Raw genomic sequence first — 21,492 nt, forward strand, 5'->3', positions numbered from 1 at the left:
AGGTCATGCGTAGTTCTCTTTACACACTTGGAAAAGAAGCAACTCCTTGTCCTTCCCTTCAGAATAGGGATCTGTTTTCATTTTTTGCTACCTGGGACACAGGAAAAGCTACTGCTGCTGGTCTGCCTCTGCATTTCAATCTGTGCTATTTGAAACTCAGGATCTGGAGAAGCTACAGCTTCGTATTGTTACCGCAAGTCTAAGCAGATTTTCAAAAGATAGCAGAACAAGTACAGGGCCATTTTTTTTGAAGTCTTTATTCATCTTTTCTGGCTGAAAGAAGCTTCCTCACTGATGTCTCCCAGGCTTAGGCAGTAAAACACAGAATAAGGGCTGTAGAATATGGCCCACTGATCTTTACCCTGGCAGAAGGAGCAGAACACAACAATCAATCAGTTTGATACCTGGGCTTACAAAAAGCTTACTGGAATACTGTGTGTAAATGTATAATGCATCTGTGACACTGAAGCCAACACATTTTCTCCCTGCTCTATGGAAATTGCCTTGGTTAGACCATAAAGATACCCTGCTCTTTGTGTGGTATAAAGAATATCAATACCAAAAGAATTTATGTATGATCCAAGCAATTTTTAGTAAAGTGTGTGTTTTCTGGCCATTGCTTCTCTTCTTTATGAATAGATATAAGGAGAGATAAATTTTCATCTAAGACCATTCAGCAAAAGTAGATTGCTAACTGTCTGTAACCTCCTTGCGTAGGCTGAGCTCTGGAAGAAGGAGCTGTTAATGGTTGGATACAGTGAGTGATATTAGACTGCTCAGATATCTGGGCTCAGCACACCCTCTTACACCCAAATGGCAGAACAAATTAATTATGATTTGGCCTGCTAAATGGTATTTAGGGGGCATAGCTATAAATTAAGCCTTCCTCTACTCAAGAACAATTCCTCCTCCGTAACACTGGTAAGTAATACCTTTTCCAAGCTCTGTGGAGATAAGAAAACCTCGTTTGTTGCCTTACAGCACACAGACTTTGGAGGTCTGCCTTGATGGGTGAAGGTTTTCTTCATATTTTGAACTGTCACAGGTAGAAGCAGCTTTGCAGTTGGAGCAGAAGCCAGTGAAGGTTGTTTTGCTGTGCTGCATTACCCTACTTTCCTACACAAACAAAGTTCACTCTAATAGGCTCCAGGGTGTCCGAGGAATTATGCTATTATTGCAGTTATCACCTCTGAGCATTAGGCAGATTTTTCAGCTGCATTAAGTGGAGGAATCTTATGTTCTTTGTGATTATTCAGGAAGTAAGCACAGAAGACAAGAAAGAGGCTTGTTTTGCTTGTGGTAGTCAATACTGTTGAGGCTTCATGAATAGGGTTCTATTTATGTTATCAAAGTAGAAGTATTGTATGGGGCACTTATATCAGGCAGAGATGAAGAGGACAGATGCAAAAGTCAGAATTGAGGTCATGGGCTGCCAGGAAGGAGGCACAGAAGGAAGAAAGAACTGCTCAGGGAGCTGGAAGGTCAGAGCCCAGGTGGGACTGGCCTGGGTGCCTACACCTACTCTCTTCCAGTGAATTCCTTGCAGTCAGCAAGATGAAACAGCCCTGGATTTCCTAAGACTGACTGATCTACCTTGCCTTAGTCACCTGTTCCAGCAGGGGTAAATCACAGCTGTCAAGGTTGTTGAGATGAGAAGTCCAAACCGAGGGATGAGCTTTTAGTTTGTTTAAGTGAAGTAAACACGAAGTCTGCTCCTAAGTATGAATGAAGAGGAAGCCCTTCTGAACATTGATCTGCACTGACAATGTTATCTACATATACACGTTTACATGAAGGAAACATCATGGCTATAAATTCTCCATAAAGCTCTTGTCTGTTTACCAGCATCATTTCTTTGCTTTCATGTTTTCCACACGTAACCTGGTATTTCCTACCTAAAATTCTGTAATTCTTGTGATTTTTTTCAAAACCTGTTTTTGGTTTTGTCTTACTGGCCTGAAAGGCAGGACTCTATGTTACAGCACATCTTACATTGTTTTCTTTGTCTGGTGTTTCCTTGGTTGGTGAATTGCTGGGCTGTGTCAGTACCAATAACAAGTTAGCACCAGCCTGAAATGTTTATTCAAGGAAAATTTCACAGACTTTTTGTTTGCTTGAGCACTGCAGGACTGAAACCTTTCAGGTTCAAGCAAAATAACACATAGCTCTTCCAATCTATTAAAGATTTTTTAGATTAACTTGCCAACAGTTGACAAATTGGATACATTGACAAAGTATCATAATTTCATAAAGAAAGTACCGCTCTCCTACTCCTTATTTTCCAAATAAATTATTTAGGGAGAAGTCCTGCAAACATACTAAACATTAATATTTACTTTAAATAATTCCAGTAAATTCAAAAGAATTAACTACATTCCTTATTCCTATCCAAGATTATGGCAAAAATTCCACCAACTTCAGTGCTATCGAATGAAAGCTGAGAACATTACTTGGGAGACAAAACATATATTTGACATAAAAGGCAAAAATGACTGATAAGTCAAAATATGATACCTGCTTTCATTTAAGACCTACAGACCCCTGGATACTGAAGGACCTTGAAAACTACTATAAAATACAGTGGTTATTAGCTATTACCTGGTGGTGTGCTTGACTTCAGAATGCCAGTGATGGGATTTACTGTTCACAGGATCACTGGTACTGGAAGCCGTACCAGTACTAGTTTTGCACCACAGACAAGGAAAATGGAGGACACAGTCCTATGTAAATATCTAAGGATTTCTGTATTAGAAATAGTGTAGCCAGCAGGAGCAGGGAGGTGATCATCCCCCTGTACTCAGCTCTGGTACAGCCGCACCTTGAGCACTGTGTTCAGTTTTGGGCCCCTCACTACAAGAAGGACATTGAGGCCCTGGAGCGTGTTCAGAGAAGGGCAACAAAACTGGTGAGGGGTCTGGAGCACAAGTCTTATGAGGAGCGGCTGAGGGAGCTGGGATTGTTTAGCCTGGAGAAAAGGAGGCTCAGAGGAGACCTTATTGCACTCTACCACTTCCTGAAGGGGGGTTGTGGTGAGGAGGGGGTGGGCCTCTTCTCCCTGATAAATAATGACAGGACGAGAGGGAATGGCCACAAGTTGCGCCGGGGAAGATTTAGATTAGACCTGAGGAAACATTTTTTTTCTGAAAGAGTGGTCAGGCACTGGAATGGCCTGCCTAGGGAGGTGGTTGAGGCACCGTCCCTAGCACTGTTCAAGAAGCGTTTAGATGAGGTGCTAAGGGATTTGATTTAGTAGTTGGGTAGGGATAGTGATAGGAGGATGGTTGGACTAGATGATCTTGTAGGTCCTTTCCAACCTTATGAACCTATGAACCTATGAAGGAGCAAGAGGCAATGGGACGATGCTGGACTCTTCTCTGCAGTGTGTGGTGACAGGACAAGGAGAAATGGCCACAAACTGAAGCATAGGAAGTTCTGCAAAAACATGTGTGAGAACTTCTTCACAGTGAGGGTGATGGAGAACTGGCACAGGCTGCCCAGAGAGGTTGTGGGATCTCCTTCTCTGGAAATATTCAAGACCCACCTGGACGCATACCTGAGCAACTTGGGCTAGGGAGCCTCCCTTGGCAGTGGGATTGGACTAGGTGATCTCTAGAGGTCGCTTCCAACCCCTACAAGTCTGTTATTCTGTGACATGCAAGGAAAAATAACAGTAGGAAAAAATTAGAGGCTATAAAAGCATTTATGTAGATGTGCATACATGCACATTTAAGCATGTGACTTTTGTCATCTGTAGTTATTGAGAGCTTTATGCAGTCGGATATCACACCAGTGACAATGTGACCTGCCATGAATATTTGACCATCCTTCTGTGGAATACAGATATGCTGACTGCAGCTGAAGAGAAAACACCTGATCTGGTATAAATCCCAACTGTTCAAACTTGTTATTAATTCATGATGTACTAATTTTCAACCAACAAAATAATTTTATACTGAAGTTCCATGGCATTTTTCATCCATTACTAGAAGCTGTGAAGCTTAATTTACTGTATTTCTAGGCCATAGCCTGATTTGGGACATGATACCAGGGGTCATAGTGGGAGCAAAGTCACTGACAATCCTTCCGAATTGTTATCTGGTGCAATATAGGCATTTTATTTGAGCCGTTAGGTGGGTGTGCAGTTCAGTGCCCCATTCACAACATGACTAAGCCAGCAACTGGTACAGAGAGATAGATGTGAGACTCAGAGATTAAGAAAGGTAGATATAGATAGATCACAGGAAGTCGTGGTGGAAGAGGAATTCATGCCTCAGATTCACTAATCCCAGATGTCTCCTATCTAGATATCATCAAATGTGTTGTGCGGTATCTTTCTGAAAGGACAAATGTCCAGTGGGAACAGATTAAGACCAATAAACTGGCTTGGGTGCTGACGAGATTTGAGTTTGCACCCAGGTGGCCATGAAGAATAAACAAGTAGCTCTCAAGGAGTCCTGAATGCACATGGAAAGCCACCTAATGGGCATATGCTATTTTCACACTTTGCCTGGGGCAACTGGGGATACTACAATGGTAGTGAAGCATTAAAACCTCATGAAAGAGTTAAAAAATATAAGTGGTCTCAGCATAGCTATCTATAGCTAAAATGAAATGACTTACATGCTCTGCTTTTCCTGTTGCCATTTTAAAAAAGCAGATGAATACCCTGTTTATGCATTTGAACTATGAAAATGGGCAAACCCCAGCTACTACAGTAATTATTTAAGAGGCTGACAAGACGTCTGAAGACTGCAAGCTTTCCATGGTATTTGAGAATGCTTTAACTTTAAAATATGGGCTAGTAGATTTAAGGCTTAGAGAAAAACCTAGTCATTTCCTAGGGGAGTGTCTGAATGCCATGTTTCACCTCAAAATGCGTATTTCCAATTCACTGCATCAACAACTGGAAAAAAAAAAAAAAAGACATTTTGACGGATCCTTTCTGTATATGATATTTCCCACCCATGACTGACACAACCATACTAGGCAATGTTAAAGTAGGATTGGATATGCTAGGAAAACTGTCTTTCTTTTTTCTGATAAAGATTATTTCATTCAAGGAACTGCTTTAAATTCTGCCAGGAGAAGAGTCTATGAACTCCCTCTCCTGCAGAAAGGCTTGTGATTTGCAAAATGCCACTGAATTCTTCCATGTGTAGTCCAGTTGCTCAGTCTGGAGAGAAGCTGAACTAATTCCCTTGAGAGAGGTTGGAAGTATCTCAGACCATTTAGAGGGGATATTAATGATGACTTACCTAATTATAACAGTATAAATATCAGCACCATTAGCAATTTCATTTCTTATTACAGCATGATAAAAAGGAGATAAACTATTTATGCTTGTCCTGTGCGGATTTTTATGATTTTGGTGTCCTTATTGGAAGCAGCCTGTTAGACAGACTTTGCTTTTCCCTGTGTGCTTCTTGTTTGATAATTAACATGTATGTGTTCTTTTAAATAGCAAACAAAGGAAACTCCCTCTGCCTCTTTGCTGGATATATTTATGGTTACATAAAAGAACACTCAAAAAAAGTTTGAATTTCTTGGAAGAAGAAAACATTCTTCTCATGAAACTGATGTTCATAATAACAAATTGCTTTAGTGCAACTATATATTAAAATCAGAGAGGGCAGAAGTATATTGAGCTGAAGTTTATGCTTCAGAGCAGATGGGCTCACGCTTTCTCTGTACACAGCCAATAAGAATAGAAACTAACACTCTTTTAGTCCATGTGCCAGCCCAGCTTTCCATCAGTAATCACGGCAAAGCTAATAGGAATAAATAGAAAGGATATCCTTACATATTTAAGATTGAAGGAAAGAAAAAAATCACTGGGCCTTGATCCACTAATTTTATTGCAAGGCACTCAAACCTGGTGATAGATAGGGTATAAATAGCTGGCTAGATTATCTAGATTAAACAGACAGAGGAAGAGGATGGTGGATAAGAGATGATCTTCTACAGTAGAGAGATAATCCTGATCACTAGAGATCAGTCTTTCTTCCACTGAAATCTAGCAGGATCCTTGAAGTTATTAGAAAAAGCTCACAGACACAGAGTTTCCTTGCTAAGGATCACGGCAAATAATGATGTAGCCTGTGAAGGGCTCTAGTGAGCAACCTTGGAAAACTCAGATTATTGAATAATGGTGATTACTATATTGAAACATCCAGGTATTTCCTAACAATTTTCCTTTTCTTTTTTTTTTCAGTGCTAGTAAAAATGCTTTAAAAAAAAAAAACAACAAGGAAGTGAATTTAAAGCAAAACAAAAAATTACGCTGGAAACTGGCATGTGTCAGTAAAAGAATTTTTCAAAATAATAGTCAAATTCATAGGATCAGTTTAATCTCAGAAGATAATTGAAATGCAATGAATTAGAAGTAAGGAAAACAACACACACACAAAAAAAACACACACACAAAAAAGAAATAAAAAAAGGAACTTCCCTAACTAATAATTCTTCCCTGCTTAATAATATTTATGTGTGTTCCGCAACATCATGATGTTTCAGTATTTTGTTCTTAGTCTACAAAGGTAAGAAGTTCCAGCCACACTGTAAGAAAAATCATGATGCTGGCTCCAGAGTTTCATTTTTAAGTTCAGTAGTCCATCTCCCAGTTTTCCTTCAAGAATATAACGTGCTATACTACCAAAGAGATTTGATTTCTGAAGACCTAAATTAGATCAAATTCTCCTAGTCTGCAGTGGTACATAACACAGTTCAAAGCCAGGAGATTCCAGTAGATTAGTTCTTCCCCTACTTAATAGCAATTTACACATTAATAGCGTTTTACCTTCCTTATGTTTCCCTGTTTGTACTGCACTTAGGGTTTTTGCCCTGAATGCTATTATCCTTCCCAAATTAGGCAATCTCCAAATACAAGCTGTACATCATACCTTTGGCCATTTGCTCTTCCCTGTGCCCCCAGCTGCTCCTTGATTTCCTCATGTTAACACCTCATATGCCTATTTTTCTTCCTCCAGCTATCTCGAGACCTCTCTGCTATACTAGATAGTCCTGCAACAAGCAGATTGCATGGGTGGGAGTGAGACGTGCTAGTCAAGTTCTCTGGTAATGGCTTCATGGTAATTACATAAATGACCAGAAATCGATGCTATCGATCTGTATCTTAGCACATCACTTGTGCTTCCTGAGGTTGTCCTGGTGAGAACTTGGTAAAAAACAGCAGATGTACAGATTTCACAGAATTTATTCCAATGGAGGCATTTTCTTGTTGGCAAAACCATGAATGTCATGATAGCTTTGTCTGCTAGGGGGTGACATTCGCCTGGATAATCAGCAACAGGAGGCTGGGTGCCTGGCTGCCCGTGAGGACATGGGTGCTGGTGCAGCAAATTATGTTTGCGTGGTGAGGTGGGGAGCCGAAAGGATAACAGGTTCCAGCAGTGCCGGAGATGGCAATCTCCAGAGGCTGAATACTCCCTGTCATTGGAGAGGAAGTGGTGCATGGTGCAACTTGGGGTTGGTGAGAAGCTCAACTCTTGGTGTGAATTAGTATCAGGTCTTCTGCATCGAAGCTCTCATCAGCAGAACACCTGCACATGATTGTGCTTTCCTGGAACAACAATTGCAGCAAAAGGGGAACACAAGCGCAGAGCCTGGAGGCCTGTATTTTTCAAGGCACAGGCAGAGAAGAAGTGGAAACATAAGGTAGGCTGCAGAAACGCACAAGGACTGTAGGTGATACTGGTTTTGGCAGAAATGCCCTGTGGTTGTGGTATCTTTTGTCAGAGAGATGGGTTAAGGCAATGACTGACAGGTCTTCTGCAGGAGGCAACTCCTGTTTGCAGGAATACATCATAGACAAGTCTCACTGTTCAGTTTCTCTTGGAGGGGCAATCCAGATGTGTGGAAAAGTCATTACGTTTTATTAATAATACTTTTTGTCTTGCTATTGCCTCTTCAAAGTTAGATTCCTATGAAGCAGACATGAAAGGTTTTAAGAAAGGCAACTCCCTCACCAGAGCTGCCCATTTTCATTTTGTGTAGCTGAAGGGTCTTGGATGCTCTGAGCTTCTGTTATGTGCTTCATTGTCAAGGTGTTGAAACATTTACAATATGTTTCAAATGGCAAATGTCACCCTCTCCCCTTCATTTCTTATTTTCTGCTTGGTCTGACCAAGGCACAGACAAGAAACCTTCAGACAAGGCACAGACAGAAACCTCAGTTGTTTTTTCTGTTTCTCTTCTCTCACGACTTTTGCTGCTCAGAAATAAATCAGAAATCTTTTTCTTTTTTTTTAACTTTCCATTAGCGGAGCTCAAAGCATTGTTAACTGCTCTTTAGGTTTTAACATTTCTTGAGTGTCCTAATTTTGATGGGAGCTGAGGGTTTTTATTTCTTTATTTATATCAGAAATGTGTGCCTTGAACTGAGCTACTGTGAATCAGATTTTTTTTAAAAGGGTGAAATATACTTTTATGGCATAAGAAGATGACAAAAATCCCATGAAACAGCACTTCTTTTTCTTCAAAGTCTAACAGTAATACTAATCTGAAGAGCTACCCTCAACTTATAATCATGCCCGTCTGAACATTTGTTCTACCTACTGTCAAAATTAATATCTTAAGATTATTAATTCTGAATCATAAATGGTTAGATAAACAGTTTTTTCCCCATTAATTCGTTTCTGTTATAACACTTTTTATGCAGGCTAATTTCCCCTGTTACTTTTGAGGGCTTTCATTATCCAAACTGAAAAAATAGTGTGAGAAAAAAAAAATGACTGCAAAAATATGAAGGAGTTGGCAACACATTAAAAAAAAAATAAATAAATAAATAAAGGGGGAGGGGGAAATCTATGACTTGTAAGAACCATATAACTCTTGAAGTACTCCAGAGGTTTACCAAAACATGCTGAGCCCTTGCCTCCTGTCCCATTTATATAGCTATATCTGGGCCAAAACAACCACAGTGCCTTATAACTATTCTCATACTTTGACAAGGCAGCTCACATTTTCCCAGGAATCAAAAGGGAAGTCACATAGGATGAAAAAGGTGGAATAATATAAGCTCTTAAAATCTTTGTTCAGATATGATTGTGGCACATGCCTTCTCCCATGTAGCCCTGTGCCTGTCACCAGTATTGGTTGGGCATCCACATGCTACTCATTTTGGGCAGGGACAGGTTTGCCCACTGGTATGCTGTGAGATCACTAGCTCCCAGACCGTCCTCTCTGCAGCAAGCCAGCACCTGTCTGGATCTCCCTGGTGTGCCCAGGAGCCTGGCAGATTAGACAATGTGTACCTGGCCATGAGAGCACCTAAGTGCTATGTGTCTGTCCTAAAAGTCAGGGGTACATCTGGCACTGAGAAACAGATGCAGGAATGTGCCTGGCATGGCCCGTGCAATCAAGGCATCCGTAAATTACAGGCACTTCTCCAAAGCTATCCTTCTGCACCCAGATTTCCAGGTGAAAAAAAAAAATACAAACCACTGAGGAAATTCAGGGATCTGGTGGTGCTGATAAGATCACCTTCGCTTGGATTGTAAAAAAGCTGCAACTGAGGTGCCTCAAACCTCACTTACAATTTTGTTTTGTAATAGTATGCAGAACGTTTTCAATTGCAATATTAAGAGAAGCTTTATAAAATGTGTGGTGTCAAAGGTTGGTTGTTCATTTTCAGATAGCAAGCAGGCCTATCTTCAAGTACCATTGATTTTTGTAGGACCTGTCAACTGCTTGGGATAGCCTGAGCTTTTGGTACCTTGTTGAATCATCGACATGGGTAACAAATCTTTACTTGACTTTGTTGTAAGCCAGGTTATGAAAAAGGTGTATATGAAGTATTTGACACTGTGATGGCAGCAACTTAAAAACATAGGCTTTTCCTGAGAGCCTTTAGACTTGGTAGAAACTGGCTGCAATAATACTCGTTTACGCTTTTTCAGCCTTCTCTTAACATCAGGGAAGCGATCTGAAGAACTGGAAGAAGGAAAGGTGTCTTGTCGAGAGGTAGTGTTTCCCGAAGGACGGGAAATACAGGAAGCAATACGTTCCGTGCTCTTTAGGCTCCCTGTTGCCGCTGTTTGTGGACCATACCATGCACGAGAGGCAGGGACGGGGCAGAGCGCGACAACGAGGAGCTTGGGGTGCGGAGAAGCCGGCAGGCAGGCTGGCACCTTCACCTCTGCCGTGCACCCACATTTTGTCCCGCAAGCGCAATTTCATGGAGTCCAGTAGCTTAGGTGAAACTTTCCTGGAAGTTTCAGGGCAGCCCGAGGTGCCTGGGTGAAAGTGAATCCTGCACAAGGGGAAACCTCACTCAGGGGATGCGTTTTCTTTGGGTTTTGGGGCAGGGGGGACGAGGCCGTCCGGCTGGGGATGAAGGACGGCCTGAAGGATGGAGCGGGAGAGGAGGAGAAGAGAGGGTAGGGGAGAGATCGGCGCGGAGGGGCCGGCCGGGGGGGCCCGGCGCTGCCTGCCGGCTGTGGGCGGGCTGTCGCCGCCTTCGGGCCGCCGCCGGGGCGGGCCGGGCCGGGCCGGGGGATGGCGGGGGGAGGAGGAGGAGGAGGAGGAAGGGGGGAGCGGGGGTGTCATGCCGAGAGCGCGCCTCGCAGCCCGGCAGGCCGCGGCCCGACCCGCAGCCCCGGGCGCAGCCCGCAGTCCGACCCCGCCATCAGAGCCCCGCGATCCGCTCCTCGGCCGGAGCGAGCCCGGCCCGAGGGACGGGGGGAAGGGGAGGGCAGCCCCCGCCGGCTGCGAGGGGAGGGAGGGGGAAAGTTTGTCGGAGGGAGCGGGGATTAGGAGTTATCCCCAAAGAGCCTTTCCCCGCTCCGAGCCGGAGGGCAGCGCTCGGGAGAGAGGGGGCGGCGGCGGGCGCCCTGCAACATCCGTACAAGTCGGAGAGCGGCGGGACGGACAACTTTTCCGACACGTGAGTACCTCGGCGCCGTGTTTTTATTCCCTTCTCGGCACCGGAGCCGGGGACGGGACGGCGTGGGCTGCTTCTTCTCCCTTTCCTCCTTTCTCCTCTCGCCCCGCTCTTTTTGTCGAACCAAATCAGAAATGTCAGTCAGTGCGAGTGAGTCAGGAGGGATCAGATTACAAGATCGCCGCGGCCGATGTCGGATCCGCGCTCACGGCACACACGCAGAGGCACGGACTGCTCCCCGCGGGAGGCGGGCAGGGACTCCGCCGTGCCCCCTCCCCCGCTTCCCCCCCTCCCCGGCCCGCAGCATGCCCGTCGGCGGCCGGCCCCACTAGCCCGGCGTGGGCGAGCCGCGGCCCTTTCCCATGGGCGGCGCGGGGCTCGGCGGTGGCAGGTACGTACCCGGCGGGGCGAGAAGTTCTTTGTTCGCGGGGCTCCCGGAGCGCGGCCTCGGTGCCGACCCCAACATGGCTGTCGCGGGGCGCCCGGGGCCGGCCCGCTCCTGGCCGCCCGCCTACCCCTGGCCCTTGAGCGGCCGGCGGGCGTTCCCGGCCCCGAGGAGGCCGGCCGCAAACTTTGCGGGGGAGCGGCGCTGTCAGGCGGGAGGGGCGGGCGGCCGTTGTTGGCCGCGGGGCAGGGAAAGTTGCGTACCGGCCCGGCGGCGGCGTAAGGCTTTGTGTGGGTTCTGCGTTCTGCCGGGGCTGAGGAAGCCGAGGAGCGCGGCCCCTCAGCACATGGCGCAACTTCGGAGAGTCCGAGGGAAGCGGCGGCTGCGAGGAGCCGGACGCACGATAACTGTTCCTCCCCGCTAAGCTCGCCCGCCACTGCCCACTCCCAAACTCTCACACCACGTGAAAAGGTAAAAGGAAATGCCCCCCGCACCCCACCCCCCCGCCCCGATCTTTTTTTCTTCTTTTTCTCTTTTTAACCCCTTTTGATGCTGTCCTTCGGGCGCAGTTGTCCGTGGCTTCCTGCCAGTTTGCGTGCAGATTTATTTACGTAAAACGTTTTCTCTCAGCTCCTCGCCAGCTGTTAGGCGTCTTCCAGCCCGCCGCTTCGCTTTGGAGTGACGGACTGTGCGGATGGCCGTAGCCGCAGGTAGGCGAGCTGCCCGGCGCAGGGCTCCACTGCTGTCCACACCTGACTCTCAGCGCTCAATAAACGTGGTTTGTAAGCCTCAGCCTGCACACTCGGCGTCTTTTGTGCGCGTTACAGTGCAACTCAGAAGCGGGGTTTGTCCAAGAGAGAGCGTGGCTAACTCAGTTGAATTGTTTCTAAAGGGGCACTGCTGCCTCTGTTTCCGAGTAGGGTGTGAGTACCTGTTTCGAACGCGTTTGAACGACGGGAAATCACCAAGTGGTGCTGCGCTGCGACGTTATTTAGGGTTTGTTCTGCGGAGAGATTGTGGATCGAAATCTGCCAGAACTGGCCTGAAGTAGTTTGAATATTTGTGCGTTTGCTTTGCAATTTGGGAAGGTGCCTCACTGATTGATTCCTGTAATTATTTCATTTAGGCTCTTTATGAAAAATTAATAATGACCTGACACTTTCTTAATTACATATGTCACGATTATTTTGAAGGAAGACGAATGCTGTGTTTCAAAAGTCAAGTAACCTTAACGTGTAGAAATTGCTGTGACCGCAGCGCGGTATTTCTGGGGAAATATATATTCCAAGTAGTAGTGAATGAGCGTAGCAATGTAAACTGTAAGCAGCCTCCTGAGAACTTGTTTATACAATGAAGCTTTGGATTTAACGAGCTCCTATGTAAATACTTTCAGTTTGGTGTATAGCCCAATTTTAAAAACGTAAATAATAGTAACTATGAGAGAGGGATACATTAAGGGGGAGATTATTTCTTTTAAAAACGGGATTATGTTATTCTGAATGAGTAAGAAGAATGAGTAAGAAGTGTGCTCCCTTAGCATATGTATATTGCTTCTCTGTTAAGAAGTGGAAGTAAAATTGTAGCATCAGGAGCTTAAATGCACAGTTGCGTTGGGATAGCTGCACATGCTTTTTTCAGTATGACATGCTGTTTTCTGAAACATTTCTGCGGAAGTGCTACAAAACAAAGACATCACCTGCGTTTTCCTGCTTAAGTGGAGTAATGCTTTTGACTTGAGAATGCGTGCAGTGGGCTAGGCAGCACTTACTGCTGTAAGCAGCCCTCAGTTGTGAAAGGTACATTGTGTGTTTTCAGATGCAAAAACACACATTGTAACTGAGAAATTAAAAGTGTTGATTCATATAAATCATCTCTATTTTGGAAAAAACAAATTATTGTTTTCAGGTATCATAATTTGCACATCTTGCAGATTAGTTATTCTCTTTCTTTTTTTTTTTTTTTAAACAAGGCAATTTGACACTGATCCTTAGAAGTTTAAGTAGTTTCAGTTACACTTCCTGCCTTGTTTTTGGAAAGGCTGTTTCATTACCTGCATTCTGAAGCGTGTTTGAATTCCATCCCGTGTATTCAAACAAGGAATGGCACTTTTTTTTTTTTGGTTGTAGTGTGTTAGTGAAAAGTTTGTCATCCTTGCCAGATAAATAAGGAATCTGATGCTTATTAGACCAGGATTTATTTGGAGTTATGGAAGGAAACAGTTTAATGATCAGTGTTGCATGCACTCAACTATATGGAGACAGTAATATACAAAGAAGAAGCAAACTTGAAGGAAGAGTGAATCAATGAGTCATGAAATCCTCAGGAAAACCTTAGTAATGGAATGTTAATGCTTTTAGGCTATAGTAGATTATCTTAAAAGTCAGACTTTTCTTCTTTATGCAATTGTTGTAAATCCCTAGCTAAAGAATACTTTGAAGAAGGCTTTAGTTTTTCTGGCACTCATTTTCTGTAGTCATTCTGATTGTTTTGGAAGATTGAAGAAATTTTCTGCCAACTTGCAGTTAGGCAATTAAAATGCTAAAATGGCAACAGAGGAAGCATTTTATTCAACAAAAGGTTCAGCTGTAATAATGATTTCAAGTCATCTTTTAAGCATTGGTTTATTGGCGTCCTCCCCTTAGATTTTGTCATTTTTATAAGGTGATTGATTTGTTATACTTTAATATCAAATAAAATGAGACAGAATAAACAAAAATAGGGCATGGGTGCTGCTGCAAACTTTTCAAGTTCTTGCAGTGTATTTTTCGTCTGTACTTTTATTTGATAGGTCTGTGAAATAGAGCTGTAGACTGGCAAAGACTTTAAATGAAATTTCACACTTTGATGATTTTTTTTAACTTTGATATATTGACAGCAAAAGGAGCTGCAAAGCTTTTATATAACTTGAGCAGTAACGCCAAGCAGCAGTCAAACGTCTCTATGCATTTGTGTTTAACTGCAGAAGAAAAACATGTCCATGGGCAGTAGAGGGTTCTTATCAACTCCCTAATCCCAGATCCCAGCAAACCTTGAGGGCATGCCTCAGATCTTGCTGAAATCATTGTAGACTCTCACAGTTTGCAGATTAAATATGCTATGTGTTCCTGGCTCCAACAACAGTTTTATGAGCTCACTAAGCTTCCTGTTTTAAGATCCTTTTCTGAAGTTTTTAGGAGCTGCTAAAGGCGATGCTGTCTAGGGCAAGTGGTACTTGTTAATTTAGAGACACTTTAGATATTTCACTCTGTCCGTAAAAGTAGCCAGAATTACTATTTTCAAATTGGAAGGTGAGCTGCACTGGAAAAAGAGACCCTTTAAAGTGTGATTCTGTTGTTTTAATGTGTTTGTCAGTACACAAGGTTACAGAGTTTATGTGAGGCTTGATTTGTTTTATGAGGGCTTGACTTCGACTGGGCTCTTTAAAATGAGACTTTTTCCAGTTGTAATTCTAAGCTCAGTATAGCTTTTAGTGCATAATTTCTGAACCTCTTTTAACCAATTGTATTTGTAGCAGCTCATTAAACATACCTTTGAAGTTCTCATTCTCCTCTAAGTGTGAAAGAAGGGAAAATGTGTTCTGCCAGTAGTGAATTTCAGGGAATCAGGTAGTGAACCCTGGAATTTGTTGGCCCTTAATAATGGGTAGTTTTGCACCTCACCTTCCTGGTCTTGCCTTGTTTTCTAGCTGTTAAAGAGTTAACTCTTATATTTTATTCACTGTAATCAAGTTTATGTATTTGGTGTAATAGTTTTAATTAAAAAGGAAAGTACTTATTGTCCAACAGCATGTGTCATGTTTTTCCCAAGAGAACTTGAGCCAATTTTATGCTTAAAGGTTATTCAGTGAATGAAAATTTGAAAGCCCATTTGTCAAGGTGCTGCACGGTTTCTGTTAGTTTTCAACCCCCAAATTCATTGTCTGCGTGGCCCAGTCATTAGTCATCAGTGTATTAGTGCTGCCTTCAGGCAATGCTGCCCAGCACTTCTTCACACCATTATAGCTCTAAAAGTGTGCTCCGCCGACTTGTAGAATTACCGCTCTGATTTCCGCTTGGCTGGGTTTGAGGTAAGTCCCCTCCCTACCTTCCAGCTCACTCTAATCCCTGCTTTCTTTTAAGGCTGCTTTATGCAGAGATTTAGGGGAGAACTTTCTTAAAGACCGCACTGGCTTCATACTGTGGTTTTGTTATTGTGTACATTGTCCATATAAATTAATTGAACTTACATTACCTTGGAAGTATATTAAATTAGCTGCTGATCTGAAGAGTTGGTTTGGCTTGTCTCTTTTTAAGAACGAAACAAGAAACAAGTTGGTACATAGATCTTTAAAAACACCTGTAGTATCATTTAGATTACGATGAAGGACGAACTAATTGGGAGAGAATGTGTTTGTCTCCAAGTAGTTGCAGAGTATCAGAACTGATACGATCAGAATCCACTGTCACCCAAAGATCTAACGGAATAATTTGTTAGCTGAATTGGCCACTGTTATGTCGATTGTTTTTCTGTCCTGATTACCTAGATCATTAATTCCTTTTTGTAAATGATGCTCAGTCTCCGCTGCTGTCTATTTTTGGTGTCTGATATTTAGGTTAGGGCTAGAAGACCCAGCTACTTTGGTGGTGGTATAGAGCTGAACCTCCCCCCTGCAATGTTTGCTGCTTGCTTTGAAATTCTCTTTATATACGAGTCTATCACGCATGTAAAGTGTGCTTCATCCAGCTGCTGAGAATGAAGCCTTCATTAAATAAGATATATGAATACCTGAAATCGAATAGTCAGAAACACAGATCAAGTTAGCATCGCTGCAGTGAAGCGTCTGCTGTTCTGAACTGTGTATAATTAAAATGAAATTCTAGCACTACCAATTCTTAACTAGCAGGTTGTGTGGTTTGGTGTGATTTTGTTTGGCTTTTCAGTTCACTGTGAATGTTTTTCCTTGGACAGTAAGACAGCTGTATATTTCTGTTACTGCTTGCCTTGAACGTGGATGGTAGGTTGCAAAGGAATTCACGCTGCAGCAGGTCAGAGTTGTCCTGTTGTATTTTGTGAAGTTTCAAAACCTTGAAGGAATCATGATGCAGTTTTACTCCTGCTACAAGACAGGTGTAAAACCTAAAATAAACTGTAAAGACTGAAGATAAAGTTTTATAAAGTACTTTTCATGCTTGAAGTTCTTGGCTTTGGTGAGCTTTCCTCTCACTTGTTAAAACATCTGTCTTGGGTTAGAATGTGATATTCTAGATTGAGGCATCCCATAAGCTGAATGTAAGCTAAGTAGATAAATACTATTCCAGGATTGGGAGTGGTGATCAGAACATGGGACTTTCAATAACATTCCACGTGAATCTTTAATTTCGTTTTAAAATGCTTACTTAGAAATATTGGATGCAATCTTCTTTCATCTGCATACTGTAAGTTGGAAACAGAAAACACATCTTTGCAGTAGTTGTGTAATAAATATATTCTTCCTTGAGCTTAGTTCCTGTATAGTTTGACGTTGATATATAGGTCTAGTTTTGATTTTAAAGAAACTTTCATCTGTTGGGATTGATGAGATAAAGCAAAAAGTGTGAAGAAAATGATCATGCCATTGGAATTCACGTTTAGCTTTAGTGCTCTAAATTAGAATATTTCTGCATTTTTCTGTGGCAGTTGTTGGGACTTCTCATTTGATGAACCAAATAAATCATAATGCAAAGCACACCTGCTACAGATGTTTGTAATTTGCTTTACCAAGCTGTTTGTCAGAATATCAGCAAGAAAGAAAAGAAGAAAGCATTGTATATCCTTACCATAAATGTTTCTAATGCTAATAATAGAATCAACAGAGGAAGTCATAGGGTTTGTTATCAACGCAGCAAGACTTGCTTACTGTGTTTCTCTGTTCATATTCCCATGCTTTCAAATCTGGAGCATGTGGATGCTCTAACTCAGGTTTCATGAAACAAGTGTTTTTCAGAAGGAAGCCACTATGCTGCTATTGTTGGTGTTGGAGGGAGGTAGTGCTACTGAATTCCTGAAGAAAGGTATGGGCAAAAACTGAGTGTAGACATGGTAGGGAAGTCTGAGCTCTTAATTTAGACTGTTGCTACAAGCAGTCCATGGGAGGCATTTTTCTCCATGTTAGTTCTTTTACAGCTAATTGTACTTTCACATAATCATGAAGGTTTTTCCTGCTCTGGAGTTCTAAGTGCAGGGACGTGTAGAACTGCAAAACAAGCTTACTCTTAATTTTCTACCAGTTCTAGTTTAATTGGGCAGGAGCTCTACTTTGCAACAGGTATGTGTTACTGTTTTTAACCCTTATCTCCTCCCTTCCTCCCTTATATTTACAGATTTGGAGACTTGGAAATGTGTAGCACTTCGTATTTTTGTAAGACATTTGTTCTTTCTATTTTCTGTGATTAGGTAGTTTGTAAGGGAGTGAAAATTAAAATCGGGAGTAAAAAATAACCCAAGACAATGTAATTAAATAACAAATACTTAGACGCAGTGTTAATGGCATGAGTTCTTTCAGTTTATGTTTCTCATTTTAATGTTCAGTTACTGAATCTAAAGAGTCTTGGATAAGGAATGAAATATAAATTTTGACCTTAGAGGATATATTATTTCTGAAGTGAAGGGCCACTAAAATGGACTGTAAGTTCTGGCTCTGCAACCCTCAGCTTTGTGCTGCCTGTCCCCAAGCAGCAGCTTCTGTGAGAGATGGAGAGCGGAGCTGTTAGGACCCAAGTCCTTCAGTCTCTTTGTCCATCACATTCTGCTTACTGGATAAGAAACTACAAATCACTTCTTTCCTTGTGAAAAGCTTGTTTATTCAGATACAGAGTTTAATCTGTTGAAGTGATAGTAAAAACATTTAATTGGACTTGTACTTAACAACAGGATAAGTGTCATCACAGAAGCAGAGATAATCTTCTCGCAGGAGGACATGGGTGATGTGTTTTAAGAACAACTGGGGTGCCTCCTCAGTAGAAATTGTTACTCTCATCTCTGCTGATACTACTGTATGTATGTGCTTTAAATATTTTCATAACTTTAAGCAGTTTGGTTTATCTGCATCAGAAAGATGTAAGCAAATGTAGTTCGTCTGGAGCCAAGCAATTATTACACTTAATCAGTAGTTCAGTGCACTCCATAGAATAATTTCTCACTTAGGATCTTAATCATGAGGATGATAATAGCACTGCTTTGCCTAGCTGATTGCCTTTGTGTTTGTGATCCTGCATTATTGTTGCCACGAGCTATTTAACCTATCAGGAACAGATCAGATCATCATTAACCAGGCTTTAGGTCTGGTTGTTTTTCAGTCTTTACGGGGGAAAGAAATCAAAGGAAAGTAACCGACAGGAAGAGACAGCAGATAGAAATGAATTTGGAAAGATTGCATTAATACACGTGGTGCCCTATAACTTGGGGTATTTTTTAATTTCAAGCAACAAATCTGTCTGATACAATCATTTTATTTTGTCTTTTTTTTTTTTTTTTGCTAATTTTACTTTGCATTTCAAACAGGTTTAGGCAAAGTTCTCAACTAGCACATTTATAAATCAAGCATGTAAGTTAATGGATAAATATTGTGAAGTATAAGAGATCTCTTCTTCCCCATCTTATTAGTGATTCAATGTGTTTTTATACACAGTCAAGATGAGTCTATTTTTTACCCCATTTGTATCAGTTTTGTGACCAGTTGGCTCACCGGGGAAGTGTCTGAATGAAATTTGCCCAGTAGTAGTTCATGGGGTTTGCAGAGTTCTGATTTAGCTTACAGAGAACTGAGAAAAGGCAAAAGTATTTTAAAAATATGTAGCATTTAGATTAGTTCCTATAGCTGTTATAAAAATAGTTACGTGTAGCAGGAGGTTAATATTGCAACTGGAGGATATTTCTCAAAGTGTTTGAGCACTCCTGTATTTTTTAGCAACTACTGTCAGGGGTAACTTTGAGCAGCTTTGCCAAGGTCTGATGTAAAGCAATGCTGAGATCTTTAGATCTGATGTAAAGGTCTGATGTAAAGCAATGCTGAGGTGGGTTTTAGAAGTTAAGTGTACCTGAATCAAGCCTGAATAAATCAGTGCGAAATAGTTCCCGTATAATAGGATAAAATTATCTCATGTGAATTTTGCATTTGGATGTATCTGAACAAGACAGATTTTGTTTTTATCCTTAACCAATCCCCAGGAACAGTGTAACTGGTTTCAATACTCATTTCTCCCCTTGTGTTTTTCACTTTCATACAGTTGTGCTCTTCAAGATGCATTGTATCCCCAAAGACTATTTCTGGTGGTGTGGATCAAAGTGGTACCTGTGAACCACCCTAAATACCCAGAGTCATTTCTGAAAAATTAAACATGCTATGTTTGCTGGCACGCTGATTGGGGCACTCTGGTTGTTGGTAGCAATCAGTCTGAACTTCCCTACTGCTGATGTAATGATGATGAATGCTGTGACACTGCTATTTCAGACAGCTCTTCTCAGCGGATGCAAACCACTTGTTAATGAACTGAATACAACTGCAGCAGCATTGAATGAAGCAGTGAAAAGCTTTGCTTTATATATATATATATATATATATATATATATATATTTAACAATGCGTTTAAAGGTACCTCCTCAAAAATGTACCTCATAAAGGCATATAGGTTTACGGTTGTGAGAAACATAAACCAGCCTAACATGCAAATTGAGACTTTCAGATGCTGATTCCTGACAGCGTATATGGAAGCAGGTAGTCTTGTTGACAGGTCAGTGAGACTAATTACATGCATTAATGTGTGCATGATCTGGTCCTTAAAACTAAGTTATTCACTTCAAAAAAGCAATGATCTAAAAAGTAATTCAAAGAGAAGCTGAGCAGGGCAGAGCTGAAGGACTTCTTGGAAAACCAAATATGATCCTTCCTGAATATTACATGTATCCTGTTCTTCTGGGGAGAGGGCTATTCCACTCATTTCACTTAGTTGACACTGTGAGTAAATGAATAGAGACTTTTTTTTTTTATCCTCCCCACTATATTAATATGGTTGTTTCACTGCAGTGAGGCACAGTTTTATGACCAATACACATAGGACCGGAAATTATATCATTTCAAACTGCTTGAAAGAATTTTTTGTTCAGAATACATTGCCAACATATTGCCATTGATACTCCACTTAGAAGAGACAGTTTTCCTTCTGTAAGTTAGCTTGTTCCTATTTTTTTTTCTCCAGTTAAATGTACATTTGTGAAAGTTTGCATACATGGTTCAAAAAGAAGAGACACACCTGCAGGCAGGTTGCTATTTTGGGAAGGATTAGGTTTGAAATGGGGGTCTGGAATTTAATTGTGCAGGGGGGTCAGGCTTTAGGGATATTACAAAAGGTTCAGGCATGGTTGAATGGGAAAAAGCCATGAATGTTTGCTTTCAGGAAGGAATGTTTATCCCTCTATTTACTTATGAAAGTTCAGACTTTCACTCATGCACTGTTACAGCATTTTATTGCAATTCATGTGCACATGAAGATGCTGGAGAGCTGACAGAAACTAGCTCTCTGCTTTTTAGAAAGTGGAGCTCATCCCTGCAGAATAGAAGTATATCGTCTCAGGCCTAGGGGCAGGAACTGGGAAATCACTGACCCACGTGCTGGCAGGAGCCGTGTACACTGTAAAATAAACCACATCGTATTTTAATGTGCAGATGAGGTCAGGCTGGATGATTTTCAGGATGCTTTTTGATAGGTATTAGCAGCCAGTGGAAATAAATTCTCACATTGTCCCAGACTTTTTTTTGTTTTATTTTTGTTGTTGTTGTTAGGTTGTAATTCTCATATTTCAGTACAATTTTTGTAAGATTCGCAGCCAAGATTACAGAGAATTATTCTAAAAGAAACATGCATCTGGTTTGTGTTTTCAACACAGGCATAAGTTTGTGTTCATGCAAAAAAGGTTTTTCGGGGCACCATATTGATTTCCAGTTGTCTGTCTCTGTATCAGAAGTGTGCCTTGGTGTGTTTCACCAAGCACATCTGAGATGATTGGTCCTACAATCTCTCCTGCTTTTCTTTACCTCTCCATCCATTCCTGTCGCCATAGAGGTGATGCAGCACTGGAAAGTAGCAGGAGCTTGCAGGCACCTTGGAACATGAGAGCAGAGGAAGAAAGGCACAAGGGAAATGTATGCAGCAATCAGACAGGGATGCAGAGCGTAGGACTAGGGAAGAAAGTT

At 41.9% G+C, this 21,492-nt stretch overlaps 1 protein-coding gene across 1 annotated transcript in view; it reads left to right on the top strand.

Annotated features, from left to right (window-relative positions):
* The first annotated feature begins 10,831 nt into the window (after positions 1-10,831).
* The window catches only part of GLI3 (GLI family zinc finger 3), a 200,914-nt gene continuing 190,253 nt past the window's right edge, over positions 10,832-21,492 (top strand). The window contains exon 1 of the mRNA XM_065753078.1: positions 10,832-10,903. The gene's annotated coding sequence lies outside the window, so the exon portion shown is untranslated. The remainder of the gene's footprint in view (positions 10,904-21,492) is intronic.

The sequence above is a fragment of the Cyrtonyx montezumae genome, unplaced genomic scaffold (genome assembly GCF_038088225.1).
Source record: "Cyrtonyx montezumae isolate F1298 unplaced genomic scaffold, pur_monq_1.0 scaffold_8, whole genome shotgun sequence".
Classification (NCBI taxonomy): domain Eukaryota; kingdom Metazoa; phylum Chordata; class Aves; order Galliformes; family Odontophoridae; genus Cyrtonyx; species Cyrtonyx montezumae.